This window comes from Molossus molossus, unplaced genomic scaffold (assembly GCF_014108415.1).
Source record: "Molossus molossus isolate mMolMol1 unplaced genomic scaffold, mMolMol1.p scaffold_m16_p_19, whole genome shotgun sequence".
NCBI lineage: Eukaryota > Metazoa > Chordata > Mammalia > Chiroptera > Molossidae > Molossus > Molossus molossus.
In genome coordinates, this window is record NW_023425354.1 from 30,716,095 (window position 1) to 30,734,859 (window position 18,765).

At 55.2% G+C, this 18,765-nt stretch overlaps 1 non-coding gene and 1 pseudogene across 1 annotated transcript; one reads left to right on the plus strand and one right to left on the minus strand.

Moving 5' to 3' along the window:
- Positions 1 to 7,655: 7,655 nt before the first annotated feature.
- Positions 7,656 to 8,674, plus strand: LOC118634130 (annotated as a pseudogene).
- A 9,789-nt stretch (positions 8,675 to 18,463) lies between these two features.
- Positions 18,464 to 18,526, minus strand: LOC118635122. The gene has a single exon (XR_004960462.1). It is a non-coding gene; the product is annotated as a U7 small nuclear RNA (small nuclear RNA).
- Between the last annotated feature and the right edge of the window lie 239 nt (positions 18,527 to 18,765).

The following is an 18,765-nucleotide window of genomic DNA, read 5'->3' on the forward strand; positions in this document are numbered from 1 at the left end:
ACACATGTACACACATATACACATGCACGCAGGTGCACACACATGTGCACACACATATACATGCACACACACACTCTGAACCATCCTCGGCCCCAGCACACCAGGACAACTGGGTTTTCAGGGGACCAAGGCCCTTTCTTCCACTGCAAACAGCACCGCCCCAGGACAAACTGCTTCTTGCCATTACGCCCTGGACAGGAGAGGGCGAATGGGAGCCACAGTCCCGAGAGGGTCCCTGGGAACAGGGTCACCCCAGAATGAGAGCCCTGGGGCTCAGCCAAGAAAGGTTGGGAAGGGAGTGCTGAGTGGTCCCTGCCCAGCCTGACACATGCCAGCCCGTCCTGCACCCACTGTCGGTGCTGGGCTGGCCGGGGCCAGGGCCATGCCTCCCCTGCTCCCCTCTCCTGACCCGGGCTCCCTGGCGCCTGAGGCTTAGCCTGCTGCCCCTCACAGGTGCAGGGCCCCTCTCTGCTCGGCTCTCGGTCTCTCCTCCCACAGCCCTGGTGTCACCCTTCCCGACCTCCATGCACGACAGATTCCCACGCCCACCCTGGGCCCAGGGCCAGGGCCGGTTTGTTCCCACCGGAGCCTGGGAAGTGACTTCTGCAGCCCAAGCTGCCCTGGGCCCGCCCCAGAACAGCCTGGCTCTGCCTGCTTCTGAGGCATGATGGAGGGGACCAGCCGGGCCCTACAGGCCCAGCTCAAAACTGCTGAGACCGCAGAACGGGGTGACGGGGAGGCGAGGGGAGTGACTGAAATGCTAGCTCCCCCAGCAGTGCTCAGAGGAAGAGGTAGACAGGGGGTGAGGCCCCCCAGCCCAGCCAGGAACCTGAGAGGCTGATGGGAAAGCTGCAGGGCTGGGGTGGGTGGACTGGGGGTCCCTGGCGGGGGAGCTTGGGGGTCCCAGCAGAGCCCATCTCAGGTTCCAAAGCAATTCCTCAACCTCAAGGTCACATCATCCACCAAGAAGCCAGGGCCTTGGCAGGTGGAGCTCCTCTCCTCCTTTCGCGGGGAGGAAGCTGAGGCCCAGAGAGAGGAAGTACACTGAGGGCAGGAGTGCTAGGGCCTGACCTTGACCCACCGCACAGGGACCCTCCGGCCCCTGATGTAATGCGGGGAGCCCAGCCGCCAGGCGTGGAGGAAGCCGGGCCCGGGTGCCAAGCTGTTAGCAGCTGACCACGGCCCCATGGGCACAGGGCCCCACTCAAAGCCTCTGTTCCAGACGCTACGGGGCACCCAGAGCTCCGAGCTGGTGAGGACAAGGCCTCCCTGAGAGATTGGGGGCAACACACGGAATGTGGCCCCTCTGCGCCTGCCCCCCCCCCCCCAGGCCACCTTCGCTCTCCCAGCAGCAGCTTTGCCGAGTCAAGAGCGGGACCAAGGCCCCACCCACAGCCAGCCTGAGGCCTCAGCCTCCAGCTCCCCAAGTGCAGAGGCAAAGGGGACCTGAGTAGGGAATGATCAGGGGTGCCCAACTGCTCGGGCCATTGTAGGGACGGGGCTCGGGCCATTGTAGGGACGGGGCTCCAGCAGGCTGCCGGCGCCCAGGCTGCACCCCTCCCGACAAGGACTTGCAAGGCAAGCAGTTCCCACGCCCCATTCCTGCGGCTGCCAGACAAGTTCCTTACAAGGCCGAGGCGCTGAGCTGGCTGGGAGCTGGCGGGGCCTGGGCAGGGCACAGTACACCTGGCTTGGCCTGGCCCAGACGCTCCCTGCTTCGGAGGAATGCGACCCGCCCAGGCTGGCCCTGGGAAAGCGGCCACCCCCTGGCTCCGGCCCACCGGCCCTGACTCAGCCTGGGTGGGCCGGGAAGCTGCCGCCTCAGCAGCTCCCTCCTGCCCCACCCGCCCCGCCTGCCCACTGGGGACTGAAGCAGGGGACAGGGCCTGACAGAGGGGCCGAGACCCAGGACAGCACCCACGGGGCTTGGGGAACAGCAGGGATGCTGTTGAACTTGACCCTCTGCTGCACTGCCCAGGGTCTGCCCAGCAGATTCCCTGAATGTCAGGACAGGGTGCCTGGGCCCAGCCTGGAGGACCTGAGCCCTCGGGCACAGACCTCAGCAGACTCAGCGCCTCGTTGGTGGAAGGGGCGCGGGCAGCTCCATCCCAAAGCGCAGGGCTGAGGTGGGGGAGTTGCTGCGTAACCCGGAGGCATTTGACAAGTAGTGACTAATAACCCTAGCTCTGGCCAGGCCTGGTCACTTGAGAGAGGGTCGGCCTGCTCTAGGAACCCCCCTCAGGGAGGAGAGGGAGAACGACCCTCGGTCCACCTCTCTCAGAGCCACAGAGGCGCTGGCCACACCCCAGAGGCCTGGCTAGCCCTGGCTCCCATCCGCTGTCACCCAGTATGATGTCCCAAAGTCCCAGGACAGGGCTGTCTCCCTGCTCAGACGAGGAGCTCCCCGAAAGCTGGGCCATGATTCTCCACAGACGGGGCTCCCAGGGACTGAGCCTCCACCCGCCTCTCTATTGCCCATAATCCTGAGCCCTGGACCACGGAAACCAACGGCTAGTGAAGACAAGAAAAGCTGTCCTTCCCCTCAGCCAGTGCCACCTCGCTTCCCAGACCCGCCTGACATGCCCCCTGCTCGCCCACTCAGGCAGCCCCCAAACACCACGCTGGAGCGGCCCCTGGTGCCCCCAGCCTGGGAGCCAGGAACCTCCCCCCCCACTGCCGGGAAGGAGTCCTGCTGCGCCAGCCAGGACTGACCTGCTCTCTGGGACCCACCCTGCCTTGAACCCTTTGCAGAGCCCTGCTGGCCCGGGGCCTTCCCCGACCTCCACTTCTGTCCCTGATTCAGGCACGGTCCCTCCACCAGCCCCCCTCCTTCCAGGCCCCCCAAGTGCTGTGGGGCTGGGAGCAGCGGCAACAGCCCTGGCTGGCCTGAGCCTGGGGAGGGGGTCTCCAGGTCCATGGGGCCCTGCTGGCCCTGCCTGCCTCCCCCGACCCCAAGTCGGGCTTCCCCTCGGCAGGGCGACGTGCTGGCCCAGGTTGGGGTGCTGCCAGCCCGGGTTGGGGTGCAGCGTTGGCAAGACAAACAGTCTCTAGTGTTGGGTGTTGTGCCTCCGTTACCAGGAGGGAGGCTGGGGACTGGCTCCCTGCCATGTTTGGGCCCCAGGCGGAATGTGTGGGTGGGGAGGAAAAGCAGAGGATTTCGGGTGTGGACGCTCACTTCCCCTCCCAGACCCTGTGGGCAGGGACGGCCCGCCGGGACTTGAAGTTCCCCAGGCTGATCCAGACTTGTTCCTGCCGCCCTACCTTTCTGCTGGCGCAGGGACACACCCAGCCAGGTGGAGCGTGCTGGGGGCAGGGTGGACTCCCCAGCTCCTCAGAAGGGGGACTGGGGAGCTGCGGCCCCAACAAGACAGCCACTGCGATGTCCCAACCCCTAGGACTAATTTTGCACCCCAGCCTGGCTCAGACCATGCAGGAAAGAGTCCCAGGATAGCGGTCAAGGCACTGCCCCTCCGGAGCCTCAGTTTCCCCAGCTGTAAGGTGTTGGGAGCTGGCTGGGGTGGTCCCTGAGGGGCATCCCCAGCTCCCTTCTCCCATCGGGAGCTGAGAGGTGAAGGAGTCAGTGGTTGCGGGGAATCATGCTGCTGGGAGCCCCTGGCCGGGGGGGCTTCTCACACATCTCCACGGGCCCTGCCCGGCCCAGGGCTGGCACCATGCGTGCCAATGAGTGGCTGAGCACAGGAGCCCGGGCTATGGCGGGAATGGTGTTGGAGGGGAGAGGGTCTCCCTGCTGGCCCAGCAAAGGCCAAGCAATAGCCCAAAAAAATCCCGGCCTGATCCCTGGTGCCTTCTCACCAGCTCCGTTCTTCATCCCCTGCTCCTCAGACAGAAACCAGCCTTCATTCATTAGATCATTTATTGAGCACCAGCTTGTGCCTGGCTGGGTGCTGGAGGCTGGGAGGAGAGCCACGGCCCTTTCCCAGTGTGGGGGGTCCACAGCGCAGCATCGCGAGGCCCCGTGCAGACAGGGGTGAAGCCGAGTCCTGGCCGGGGCAATGGCAGGGGAAGACGGGGAGGGGACTTAGGGATGTGGACAGGCCATGTCACAGAAGACACAGTGGGTATGGGCATTTGGGGGTGAGGCCTGAAGGTGAGGCGCTGGTCTCTAAGGGCCTTGTGGCCAAGTGAGACAGTGGGAACGGAGGTCATCGTGGGGAGTGACCCATCTCCCCACAAGAAAACATGTTCTCTCATCCCCGACTGAGGCTCTGGACACCCCCCGGAAATCCAAGACCTAGGCCTCTGCTTTGGATAAACACCTGAGCTAATGCCAGTCCAATCCAGCCCCGCCCTCCAAAGCCTTGAGTTGGCAAAACAATAGACAAAAGATGCCTGTCCATGCAAGTGTGCCATCCGCTAGGCCGTGGGGCGACTGGGCCATGGGGGCCGGGTGGGGGCCGGCCCGGCTGGGAGCAGAGGCTAGCAGGCCACACAGCTGCCTGCAGGGTGGCTCCGGTGTGGGTGCTGGGCCCCCGGGTGTAGACACTGAGCCCCCGGGTGTGGGTGCTGGGCCCCAGGAGAGTGAGGCCCCTTCCCAAGCAGCTGCCCCAGTTTGCTGCCTGGAATGCTGGGGTCCCAAATGGCCAGACCTCGTCTGCGCTGAGGAAACCGGAACTCTGGACTTGACCGGGGAGACTCCCATCTTTGAGACATAGAAACTGGTCCCAGAATCTCAGCCCGTGCAGGCCGAGCAGAGCATGGGAGTGAGAGCCTGGGGCTGGAACCGAAGGGCCCTCGGCAAGAGTAAACCGAGCCCTGGCCGGGTAGCTCGGTGGTTAGAGTGTTGTCCTGCTTCCCCAAGGTTGTGGGTTCAGCCTCTGGTCAGGGCACGTGAGAGAATCACCCAATGAGTGCATGAATAGCTGCAACACAACTTGATGTTTCTCCACCACCCCACCCCACCCGCCTGCCTTGCTTTCTCTAAATTCAATAAAATTTAGCCCTAACCGATTTGGCTCAGCAGTTACAGCGTCGGCCCTCAGACCGAAGGGTCCCGGGTTCGAGTCCTGGTCAAGGGCGTGTTCGATCCTTGCAGGTGCGGGAGGCAACCAGTGGATGTGTCTCTCTCACATCAGCATTCCTCTCTCTCTCTCCCTGCCTCCCTGCCTCTCTACCTAAAAACCAACGGGAAACTATCCTTCAGTGAGGATTAACAAAAAATAAAAAATAAAATCAGTAAATTTTTTAAAATGGAAAAAAAAGTAAGTTGATGGGCGGCAGGCAGTAAAGGGTCGAGGTGGTCAAACGTATGGCGATGGAAGATGATCTGACTGTGAGTGGTGGGCCCACGATGCCATTTACAGACCACGTACCATAGAAATGTGCACTTGAAACCTGTGTAATCTTATTAACCAATGTTACCCCAATAAATTCAATTTTAAAAAAGAGTAAACTGAGGCCCAGGATAAAGTCGGGCCGAACCCCCGGCCGCTGACCCGCTCGTGTTCCCCAGCCCCCCACTCACACCCAGGAACACCCGGACCAGCAGCACAGACGCCCCGGCCCTCCCCTGCCCACAGTGCAGACCCCGGCCCAGCGGAAGGGGGTGGACCAAGGGGCCTCGATAACTGGCCTCCTGCCCAGCAGGCCTTTGCTCCCACACTTCTGGGTCCCAAGGTCTCCCACACCCTTCAACTGTCTGACCTCACAGCAGCCAAAATTATTCTCCCTCTCTACAGAAAAGGGAAACAGCACAGATCCAGGATGAGGCCTAGCCGAGTCCTCCTACCACGAGTTCCCGTCAGTGGGGGGCGCTGTGCCCGCCGCAGGTCCTCAGCACCCGCCCCTGAGTCTGAAGTGAGGAGGACTCAGCAGGAACCCAGCAGCCTCAGGGTCAGGGGTGAGGACACAAGACAAGAGGAGGTGCCCACCCAGGGGAGAGGCCAGGGTGCTGAGGACCCAACTGTCGGCAGCCCCCCGACCGGCCCAGGGACCCCTGGTCCCACCTCTCTCCTCTGGCACTGTCTGCTGTCCCGCCCCTGAGCCCCCTCCTGGCTGTGGGCCGCAGCCAGGTGCTCCCAGGCCAGCCTCCTGCGGTGGGGCAGGTCATCAGCAGAAGCCCATCTGGACTGTTCGGTGGCCTGGGCCTCGGGCCACCCGAGAGGTGTTGAGGAGTCAGCCATGTTTGCAGCTGTGTGCTCGGTCGTGTGCAGGGAACACAGGGGGCAGGATGTGGGCCTGCCCTGTGGCAGCTCACGGCCCCATGGGCGTCGGGGGACCTTAACGGCTTCAAGGGCGGGCAGGAGAGGAGAAGCCTCCTGGCAGGGTCCCCAGCCCTGGAATATGCACAGGATTTTTGCAACTCTTTGTCTATATCCAGAAAAATGCACAAATCCTCCCCATATAGCTGGATGAATTTTCACAGTGAACCCACCATGTCACCAGTACCCAGATCACAAAATACTTTGAGCACCTCCCAGAGCCCCCCGGCACCCCTCCCAGGGACCAACCCCTCCCCGGGAGCCACTGTTACTCCGGCAGCACAGATCCGTTTGGCAAACTTCTGCGCTTTCAGAACTAGACTCGGACGATATGGCTTCTTCTCTGTCTCCTTGCTCAACATGGTGCCTGCAAGACTCTCTCGCTGTCTGGAGAGTCCTGCTGTGTGAATAGCACATTCCCGCAGGGGAGCTTGGGAACCCAGCCCCCGCCTGGCTCCCACAGCAAGTGTCCAGAGCTTGGAGGACCTAACAGGCCCCCCTCCTCACCAAAGAAGCTCAGTGCTCTTCAGACTCGCTCCCAGGATGGACACCAGCGAGGGTCAAGCCTGCGTCTGCAGCCCAAGGGCACCCCAACACTCCAGTCGTCTGTCCTGTGCACCCACTCCCCAAATCCAGTCTGCTCCTTCCCATACAGGAGCGGGAAGGAGAGGCACCAGAGAGCTCTGCGAACAACAGCAAATGCCAATAAACGCAAAGGAGCGAATACAGGCAATAACACTGTAATAATGACTGTACGGTGCCAGGTGGTCCTGGAAATATCGAGGGGACACTTTGTAAAGTATATGACTGTCTAACCACGATGCTGTACACCTGAAACAAATACAAAATAATACTGAGTGTAAAAAAAGTGTTAAATAACTAATAAATGTTTAATATATATGTGTGTGTGTGTATATATGTGTGTGTGTGTATATATGTGTGTGTGTGTGTGTATCTATCTATCTATATATATATATTTTGTACATGCCTCCAGCGGGAACCAAACCCTGGACTCTCTGGTCTGCAGGCCAATGCTCCAACCGCTGAGCCAAACCGGCCAGGGCTAAATGTTTAAAATAATAAATAAATAGATAAATAGATGCAAATGGAGCCCAGACTTCCTGAGCCAACTTGGACAGCGGCTACAGTGAGTGGAGGGTGAGACCTCCAAACTCCAGTGGACAGGCCACCTGCTGCCTGCTGGCCTCCCCCTCCTGCCAGCCCGAGACCCCGCCCCCTGCCGCTCCAGCCTTCCCTCCAGCCACTGATTCCGCTGTGACTCACTGGGCCTGCAGGGTTGAGGCCCTGAGGTGGGCTCTGCCCCTGCCCTCCAGGGGCTGGCAGGCCGGCAGGGCAGGAGACAGAAACACACCAGACTTGGGAACTTGGCCGTCCTGGGTGTGGCCTGAGACTCTGCATTTCTGGCCAGTTCCAGGGATGCACGAGCTTCAGGCCCTTGTGAAAACATGTGATCTGGACGTTCTGCTCACTTGGAAATGTGCTTTCTGGGAGGGTGGGGAGAGCATGGGAGGTCAAGTACCACCTGCTCCTCGTAAAACCAAGTCAGAAGAAAATCTCAAGGGAGAAAGAACAGCTGGTAAGAAGACAGAGGAAACATCAAGTGGGGAAAGTGACCTAGCACTTGTCCTTGAGGGTGTGATTGACCCAGACACCGATGCCCCTCAAGAAACGGGAGACAAAAAAGTAGAACCGCCGAAGGGAGGATGGACCAGGCAAGCGATCAAAGAGAGGCTGCCACTGACCCCCAAATGACGGCGAACACAGAAAGCCACTGCCTTGTTCACAGGTGCCCTCGGCTGAGTCCTCGCTTGGCCATTCTACGTGCCAAGAGCGCGCGTGTCTTCCCCAGACTCCAGAGGCCAAATCTGCCGTCCGGGACTGCGACAGCCATTGAAACACATCCCGGTTCAGCTGGGCCTGGCAAGGGCGAGGGAGAGCCTTCCGGCCGCTGGGAAGAAGCAGCCCATCTTGCCCTCGGGCTGAAGCCAGATTATGACGAAGATGCCAGGGCGATGCTGAAGGAGGCCCAGCCAAGGGCCCAGAAAACTGCAGAACGTTGGAGAGAGTATGAGCAGAAAGTGAAGGGCGAGAGATCAAAGAAAGGACGAAGAGGACCAAGGAGACTCTGGGGGAACCTGAGCGAGCCCGGAGGGAGGAGGGAGCCAGACCCCACCGGGAGCTCAGGCTCGCTCCCTCCCAGGTGGCTTTCCCCAGGGAATGCTGGTAACTTCCTGCAGGAACGTCTGATGGCAGGGGCGCCTGGGCTCATGAAATTCTTGGTCAGCAGAGGTCCCTGCAGCCACGCAGGGTCCAGAAGCTATGGGGCCTTCCAGGATGTGGCCCGGGACCTGGCAAATACGTCAGAATATCAGAGCAACCCCAAGGTTATGAACCTCATCAGAAAATTGTCAGCCAAATTAGGAGGTCAAGCGTAATGACCTTCTGAAAAATAAAGCAACCTGATCACCCAATGGATGTCACAGTAACACAAACCGGTGTACCTCTGTCCTCCTCATGGGAAAGCGGGGTGCTTTGAAGAGAACCCCTAGTCCTCTGCCCCAAATGCAGCCGTAACATCTCCAGTGGTTTGCCATGAGGGTATTCGTTCATTCAGATCATGTTTTCCTACTAGGAATTATAAACTTTAAACACTTTTAAACCTTAAGAACATTAAAAAACAAATTAAAAGGGTGTGTTAATTCTTTATTTTTCTTTACTTTAAAAAAAAAAAGACCACACTATACAAATGAGAAAGAATGAGGTGTCGCCTTCCACCGCTGCAGCGGTTCCGACCCACTCTCGCTCCTGGCGGGGCTGACGCACCTCCCCGCGCACTCGACAGAGCAGCAGCACCCCCTGCCGGCGGTCGGGGACTGGCAGGCACGCGCTGAGCCCCGATTCTTAGCTTCTGCCGCCACCTGGTGGTCTTCTCCAGAAGCGCAACCAAAGGGTGGAGTCCGCGAGAGCGCAGGGCTCCTATAGCCAGATTTCAAAGGCCCGGACAAACGCACAAATTATTCTGGGCAGGAATCGAAGCCTCCAAGCTATTGTACACTGAAAACATTTCACCTAGTTCCTGTTTGTTATTTGATGGGTGAGAAAACATTTGACACCCAGCTGGGTGCCAGGCACGTGTTAGATGTTCTGAATCTCCAGTCCCTGGGTTGTTGAGCAAAGAACATGAGCTGTGGCCAGAGGGTGATAACAGGGGACTTGAAGATCAGCTGACCCACGTCCTCCCGCCCATGCATTTGGCGTTGCAGTCTTCCTTTATTCTTTTTTACCTTTACTCACTATGCACTCGTTCTTTTAACAAATTTCAGCACCAAGTGTGGGCTGGAATGCTGGACACTGGAGAAATGCCCTCGAGCAGACTGTGGTCCTGCCACATGGAGCTGACAGTCTGGTGGGGTGGACTGTTACCCAATAATTGCAGTAAGGTGCAACAAGGCACCTACAGGGAGAACAGAACATCACACAAGGTGACCTCCCCTGACCTTGTTGGGTGTCACGGAAGGTTTCAAGCATCCTGAAGAATGGGTGATTTTTTTTTAAATGGGTGACATGCACCAAGAGGTCACCGGTTCGATTCCTGTTCAGGGCACATGCCCAGGTTGTGGGCCTGATCCCCCAGTTGGGGACATGCAGGAGGCAACCAATTGATGTTTCTATCTCCTCAGTGTTTCTATCTCTCTCTCCCTCTCCCTTCCATTCTCTCTAAAAATCAATGAAGAAGAAAAAAATGGGTGTTAGCCGGATCAAGAGGGATCATGCATGTGCAAAGGCCTGGAGATGGGGAATGTGCCCAACAAGTTGCCAAAAGAAGGACTGAGAGGCAGGGGCACAGGGTACCAGGGAGGGGGCAAGATGAGGCTAGACGGGAAAGGGCTTGTGCCAGGCCGAGCCTCCAGCCCTGGGGGAATGCAGCAGGTTCACCATGGAGCCACCACAAGGTCAGGGGAGAGGCAAGCACACCTCCTGCGTAGGCTCCCCCGTCCTATGACTGGGCACTTCTTCCTCATTCTGGAAGAAGTCAGCCACCCTATAACCTCCCTGACCCAGAGGCTCCTGTACCCCTTGAAGCATTCACAGATGGAGTCACCTCCCTGTCCCCACGACAGCCTCTCACACCATCACATACTCACTGGGTGTTGTCTGGCAGAGGCAGCCTCTGGGCAGACAACAGGGTGCTCTGGAACCAGGCTCTGGGTGTGAATCCCCGTGAATCCCCTTACTGACGATGTGGCCTTGGGCCCAGTACTTAACCGCTCTGAACATCAGTTCTCTCCACTGTGAAAGAAGCATAGCACTGCTCACCTCAAATATGGTGCCTGTGAGAGGGATGGTGATAAGGAGGCCTCTACCCTTCTTCCTCGGTGCTCCCCAGAGCCCTGGACGGACCTCTGTCCTATGGATCATGGGTGTTGGTTGTCAGGGTGTGCTTCTCCCAGTACAGTGCCTCACGCTTGGTGGGTGCTCAACAGCATTATCTGAATGAATGAATGATTACTGTGGTGATTACAGGCAAATGCACAATTGTCACTAGGAACACGGGCCAACAATTGCAAACAGTGACACTACTACTCACAGCTCAACTTCGCCAGCAGTACCCAACCCCACCCCATCGTTCCCAGGTGGACGTGCAGACGCACAAAGCTCAGGAAGATACATCCAGTCAGGTAAGGAGATAGAGGAAACCCAAGAAGTGGCCCTGAGCGCTCGGGCGCCCTCTGCTGGGCAGGCCCGGCGCCGCCCCCACGCGCCCCAGCCTCCCTGAACCGTGAGGAGCCCCGCCAGGGAGAAAGGCTCAACTTCCGGGGCGGTTCCGCCCCTTCCCTACACACCCCCTCTCCTGGGGGAACCCCAGGCCGTCCCTGAGCCTACACAGTCATCTGTGTCCTTCCTCTCTCCTCTCCGTTGCTCCGTTTACAAACACATTTCAGGCGTCCCTGAATCCTTGCTCTCTGTCTCAGAATCATCAAGTGCGGGAGCAGGAAGGGAATAGTAGTAGCAGCAGTGCAGCTCCCACTGACTGGGCACCTGTACCCTGCCAGGTCCGGTCCCCCTCCCGCCTCCACCACGCCCGGAAGCGCAGCCCCTCCCTCCACAGGTGAGCCGCTGCGGCCGACTGCGAAGGTCAGGGGGCAGGAATGTCAAGAAGCCTGTTTTTCATCTGCCTGGGTGGGGCTCCTCCTGCCCCCGCCCGGGGAATAAGTGGGCCCTGAGATAGGGGCAGGGCCCTCTGTGGCCCCTGGAACCTCACTAGCCCCTCTTCTGGGCCACACAGAATCCCAGAAAGGTAGAGAGCGTGGTGACTGTCAGAGCCTAATCATTAACCTTCAGAAAAACTGCCTGGGGGCGGGGAGAGGACAAGACGAATATTCACGGGCATTTGCCAGGAGCGGGACTCTGTGATGGTCCTCTCCTGGTACACGACCGCACTAGCCAAAGGCCGCAGTGCAGAACCAGGACCCAAACCTACCGAACCCCTGCCCAGCGCTCCTTCCACCCCGTCTGGGTCTCTCCTGGGAAAGGGATCACCGAGGAGACCTCGGGAGGGGGCAGGGCACAGGCACACGCGACAGGCCGCCCGCTGGTGCCCCCACCCTCGGAGAGGACCCTCCTCCGCCCACCTCCCGGACGGTGTTGCCTGTTGGGGCTGTGGTCCCTGGGAAAGTGGAAGATACGGCCTCTGAAGCCCGGTCTATGCTGCCATCTTGTGGTCATAGCAGGAAGTGCGCCTGTTCTGCAGCTCTGCGTGGAGCCAAAAACGAAGTCATGCTTGGGTTGCGCGAAAAGTGGGCACTGTGTTGGGAATCCGGGGGACATAGCAATTAAGAAGGCACAGCCCCTGCCCTGAAGGAGCTTACAGTCTGGCAGGGTGGCCACCAAATGGCATGGTCCAAAACTCAACTCAGCACCAGAAGAGAGGCTCATGCTAACAGTTCCAAAAGATGGAGGGAGCATGCGCTAGAGGAGCCGGGGGGGGGGGGGGGGGGGGGGGGGGGGGGGGGGGGGGGTAGGGGGTTCAGGCAGCAAGTGATGTTTACGCTGGGCCTTAAAGGGCAGGTAGGATGGGGCAAGCCAAGATGTAGGGAGGTGCTCCAGGTGGAGGGGCCACGCTGAGCAAAGGCAAGGAGGTAGGAAAACATCGGTTCTACGGAAAATCCAGTTTGTCTCAAGCACAGATTGGTTGGAAAGAGAAGGAAAGGTCATTTGGGAGCCTAATGGGCAAGTGTTTGAGCACCAGTCTAGGGAGTTTGTACTTAAATCCTTCACCCATGGGGAGCCAGCAAAGGTCTCTAAGCAAGGGCGTAGCTGGACCAGGGGTCTCTTCAGGAAAAGAGCATAATGGCTGCAGGGGGACAGAAAAGTGTTGGGGGAAGAGCAGGGGAAGGACCCGCAGTGCTCATGGAAGGACCTCAGGCTGGACTAGGAGAGTCAGAGCCAAGCAGAAGACGAGGACTTCGGTCTGGGTGGCCGTCAGGACATCCCACTGAAGACCTCCTTCAGACAACTGGAAATAATGAATTTGTAAAAGTGGAAGCAGATGCACCCTGGCTGGTTGCTCAGTGGTTAGAACATCAGCCTGTGGATGGAAGTAGTTGCAATTGCTCACACTTTTACATAACATAAAATTTACCATTTTAAGTGTACAGTCCAGTGACGTGAAGAACACTCACACTGTTGTACAACCATCACCACCATCCATCTCCAGAGCCTTTTCGTCTTCCCAGCTGGAACTCTGTGCCCATTAAAAAGCAGCTCCTCCTCCTCCCCTCCTCCGGCCCCGGCAACCACCTTTCTGCTTTCCGTCTCTATGACCTCGACCACCCTGGTGCCTCATACCAGTGGGATCACACAGATGTGTCCATTTGTGTCTGGTCACTCCGTGTGGTGTGTACCACGTGTCAGACGTTCATTCCTCTTCAGGCTGAATGGCATTCCTTTATATGTATATGGATCATATGGTAATTTTGTTTAGGTTTTTAAGAAATTGCCGTACTGTTTCCCAACCCTGTGTGCTGTTTACAGAGGACGAACTGAGAGTCAGGCAGGTGAAGGTTCTCATAGGAGGTGGCAGGGCCCCGAGCCAAGGACCTGTGTTTCTGGTTCACGGGCCACTGTGACTCTGACACCCGGACCAGAGGCAGACCAGGAACGGAAACCCGTGAAACTGAACTGAACGGGGTGTGAAGAGGCCCGAGAGCAGGAATCACAAGTGTGGGACCTTGTAGTGTTACCAGCATTTGGGGCTCTTGGGTTCCTCAAGAAAGCAAGAGAGGAAACCCCAGAGAAATTGCCGGACAGATGTTATTAAGCTGGTGCTCAAGCACAGGGGAGGCAGCACAGAGGAACAGAAGGCCCTCCGAACTGGCCGGAGCTGGCTCCGCAGGGCCGCTTTTATACGCCGGGCCCAGAGCAGGCATGTGCAAAGGTGGCTTTTTGTAAAAGGCAGGCTTGCAACATTTTTTATTTCAAGGTTGGGTGACCTCCTTTTCCAGCTGTGTTGCCTAGTAACTAGGTTAGCACCTGCACTGTGGGGGCAAGATGTCGGGCTGCTCCTTACCACGCCCCCAGGAAGGTTGTATGCAGGTCAAACCCTGACCAACTGCGGATGCGGGTCAATAGTTTAAGTAGGCGGTTAGAAGGGAGATAAAATCTGCCACCTCTGCGTTTTTGAGTGGGGGGTGGAAGGGTGGTGACATTTTTGCCAGAGTTCCTTCTGACCACCTGGTCTTAACTTGTCTTCCTGCCACCTGGTATTTTCTATTCCTGGGTTCGAGTCCCTGCACTGTCTCAGTAGTTGTCCATAGAAAGATGGGGGGCCAGCAGAGGAGAAGGGATACTGCCCGTCAATATGGCCAGTGGTTATCAGGCCAGACCCTCTGTCGGACAGCTCTGCAAGCCAATCACAGCTTAATAGGTGCTGTGTGACCTTGGCCTGGTTTCTGACCCATTCTGAACCTCAGTCTCCCCATCTATAAAATGGCAATAATAAAAGTACCTGCCTCCCCCCGGCTGGTTTTGTTCAGCGGTTAGAGCATAGCCTGCAGACCAAAGGGTTGCAGGTTTGATTCCTGGTCAAGGGCATGTACCTGGGTTGCAGGTTCGATCCCCAGCCCCGACCAGGGTCGTGTGGGAGGCAACCAATCAATGTGTCTCTCTCACGTTGGTGTTTCTCTCTCTCTTCCTCTCTCTGTAAAATCAATAAAGAAAAAAAATACATATATATATACATATGTGTGTGTGTGTGTGTGTGTGTCTGTATGTATTTTTTTTTAGCCTCACCTGAGGACATTTTTGCATGTATCTTCAGATAGAGCGGGAGGAAGAGGGAGGAAGAGAGAGAGAGAAACATCATTGTGAGAGAGACGCATCGAGTGGTTGCCACCCACATGACCCCAACCGGAGCAGGGGACAAACTGCAACCAAGGTATGTGCCCTTAGCAGGAACCAAACCCGGGACTCTCTGGTCCATGGGCCGACGCTCTAACCACTGAGCAAACCGGCGAGGGCTGAAAAAATATATATTTTTAATAAAGAAAAAAAATGTTTTTAATGTTGCTGTAGAATTCTGTATATAGCACAGAAAGAGACTCAAGAGATATACTTGTCACTCTTTTATTATGGAAATTTCAAAACATGTATCAAAGTAGGAAAAAAAAGATATAATAGGCCCCCAAGTCAACAATTATCATCAACTCATGGGCTAAGTCTTGACCTGTGCGACCCACCCCCCCTTCTCCCACATATCAATTTCAAGCAAATCCCGAGAATCACAGCATTTCATACATAATATTTCAGTATGCATCTAGAGAGAGATAACCCTTTTCTTTAACGTAAGCACATTCAATCATCAACCTAAAGTAATTAACAATAACTCCTTAATGAGGGGAAAGTGTTCCTCTGCTCACAGATGTCTAACACCAAATGTGTGGTGTTTCCACCCCAGCCAACTCTGCCTCTGTCTACCGGAGTCAGCACAGACCCTGCGGTTAAGGACCTAGTCCCACGAGACTGCCCCCACTTCAGACGTCAATGGCAAGGAGGGGGTCCCCAGGTGACCCACAGCTCTATCTGACTTGACTACAAATCAGGGGTTCCCCCACCCCTCTCGGGTTTGATAGTGTGCCCTAATAGCTCACAGAATTCAGGGAAACACATTACGTAGTCTTACCAGTTTATTAAAAAGGTGATTTATTATAAAATAGGATCTAGATGAATAACCAGACGGAGAAGGAGACAGTGCAAAGTCTGGAAGTACCGGCGCCTCCGTGCCCAGAGTTGGGGTACGCCACCCACCCTGCACAGGGATGTGTTCACCAACCTGGAAGCTTCCCTGAACCCTGTTGTCTAAACTTCTTTTTTTTTTTTTTTTTAATCCTCATCCGAGGACTTTTTTTTTTTTTTTTCATTTTTTGTACAGACAGAGTGGGAGGGAGAGAGAGGAAGAGAGAGAGAGAGGGAAACATCGATGTGAAAGGGACACATCGAGTGGTTTGCCACCCGCACGACCAACCAGGGCCGGGGACAAACTGCAACCGAGGTACGCTCCCTTAGCGGGAACCGAACCCGGGCCTCTCCAGACCGCAGGCAGACACTCTAACCGCTGAGCCAAACCGCCCAGGGCTCTAAACTTCTTATGGAGGCTCCATTGTGTAGGCACGATTGATTAAATCATGGGCCATTGGTGACCAATTCAATCCCCAGCCCCTCTTCCTTCCCCAGGGGAGGCTGGGGTGGGGCTGAAAGTTCCAACCCTCCAATCCGAGGTTGGTTCCTCTGGCACCAGCCCCAATCTTGAAACTACCAACCCCCCCCGCCCCCCCCCCCCCCCCCCCGCCCCAGCCAACAGTCATCCCAGCAAACAAAAAGACACCACCACTCGAGAGATTCCAAGGGTCTTAGAGGCTCTCGTGTCAAGAACCCAGGACTAAGGATAAATATCATAATAAAAGAAACTCCCAGCATCCCAATCACTCAAGAAGTTACAAGGATTTTAGGAGCCCTGTGCCAGAAACTGGCAGCAGAGACCAAATATATGTTTCTGATTATATCACAATATCACACAGTATAATCAAATCTCTGGTCAGTGTTTCATTCTAACTTTCTTGTAAATGACATTTTTAAAAATTCAGGATCCAAATAAAATCCACACAAAGCAATTGGATATATGCATCTCGAGTCTTTCAAATTATAACCTCCTCTGTTTCTTTTCTCGCCCCTCCCACAATCTATTTGTTGTAGAAATGATCGCTGGTCCTGTAGCGTTTCCAGAGTGGATTGGCTGGTCGCATGGTGTAATTTAACACGGTCCTCTGTCCTCTGCATTGCTTGAAACTTGCTAGTTAGACCTAAAGTCTTGATCACTTTTTTTTTTTTTTTATCCTCACCTGAGGACATTTTTCCATTTTTTGTACAGATAGAGTGGGAGGGAGAGAGAGAGAGAGAGAGAAACATCGACGCGAAAGGGACACATCGAGTGGCTGCCACCCACACGACCCAACCAGGGCCGGGGACAAACTGCAACCGAGGTACGTGCCCTTAGCGGCAACCAAACCCGGGTCTCTCTAGACCGCAGGCCGACGCTCTAACCGCTGAGCCAAACCGGCCAGGGTAAGTCTTGATCACTTTTAGAGCTTCCTCCTCCTTCTGAGCAGGAGCAATTCACAGAGGGTCCTGGAAAACTATGCGGATTCTCTTTTGGTGACTTTAACAGCCATCGATGATCAGGCCCAGATCCATTCACTCCTTAGGGGTAGCAAAGCGGCGATATTCTAATTGTATCATTCCTTCCTCATCTGTAACCTGGAATACTTCCATAAAGAGACTCATGCCCTTCCCCCACACACACATCTGCAATTTGGTTTCACTAAGGCAAACGCTTACAGGAAAAGCAGGACAATCATTACCTTTTATTTACCAGTTTTCAAAGTAATAAGATGAATTCCCAAAGTAAGGAGGTCAAGGTCACTAATAAGGATATTCTTTCATTATAAATTTGTGAATTCAAATATATCTGAAATAAGCATATTTGATATGTTTTTGTCTATTGCGGTTATTATACTTGTAATTATATACATTATTTACGTGGTTCCAAAATCAAATCTCTGAAACAAGGTAAGGCAAAGGAAATGCAGCCTCTATCCCTGTAGTCTCCACCCTATTTCCTCCTTCTCCTTACAGTTAAGCTTTTTTTTTCAGGCTACTCCCAGCCCCCCAAAAGTACACACACCCACACATAACAGGAGCATACCTCATTATCTATTATATGGCAGAGAGCAACTCAGAAACAGCTTGTAGAGTCTGATTTGAAACAAAAGTACGTTGTGTTCAAATGTATAATAATAGAAAAAAAACCTTTTGATGTCTCTAAGCTCGCTGCTAGCTAGGGGTCCTGTTGGCCAGCACACCCTTTGTTTGGCCAAGTGCAGATGGTCGTGGCTGTACACATTGGGGGGAGGCATGGGGCAGAGCTGAACTGCAGAAGCAACAGAGGTCAGTTTAAGGTCTGGAACTGGATGGAACAGGATCAATGGGGAGATGCAGGAGCCGGCAAAGGTAGGTCCTGGGGATGGGAAAAAAAACACCAGCAGAGAGATCAGGAGTGGTCTAGGTCAGCAAAGATTTTTGAGCTATGTGGAGGGGTACGCAAATGCCCTCCACCACCTCTTCCGCGAGGTCACTGCAGAAGTGTACAGTGTCCACTCCTGTTTGGAATGAGAACGGATTCTTTGGGAAGAATTGGAAGTGGGGCCCAGGGCTGTGTAATGGCTAACATGGCACAAATTGGGGAGACTCAAAGTAACTGACACCTTCATAAATATTCACATAACCAGACGAAACATGTCACAGTCAGTCTTGGACATCCCTAAGTGGTAACTAGCTTAAGTGATTGGGGGAGGTCACTTTCCTACTTTTTATTTACTTTATTTATTTTATTTTTTATCCTCACCTGAGGATACTTTTCCATTTTTTGTTCAGATACAGTGGGAGGGAGAGAGAGGAAGAGAGAGAGAGAGAGAAACATCGATGTGAAAGGGACACATCGAGTGGCTGCCTCCCACACGACCCAACCAGGGCCGGGGACAAACTGCAACCAAAGTACGTGCCCTTAGCAGGAACTGAACCCGGGTCTCTCCGGACCGCAGGCCGATGCTCCAACCGCTGAGCCAAACCGGCCAGAGCACTTTCCTACTTTTTAATTTGTTTTTTTTTTTTAGGGCCTTCCGGTGTAAACCAGAAGACCTATTAGACAAATTCAAAAAGAGTTGTAAGCACCTGCTTTTTAAATTTTTATGCATTAAAAATATACAGTTGATCCTTGAACATGGGTTTGAACTGTGTAGATCCACTTGTCCCTGGATTTTTTAAAAATAAATACTGTGTGTTTTATCTTCCTTATGATTTCTTAATAACATTTCTTTCATCTAGCTTAGTTCACTGTAAAGTAATACTTAGGACATACAAAATATATGTTAACTGACTGTTTATATTATCTCTAAGACCTCCAATCAACCAT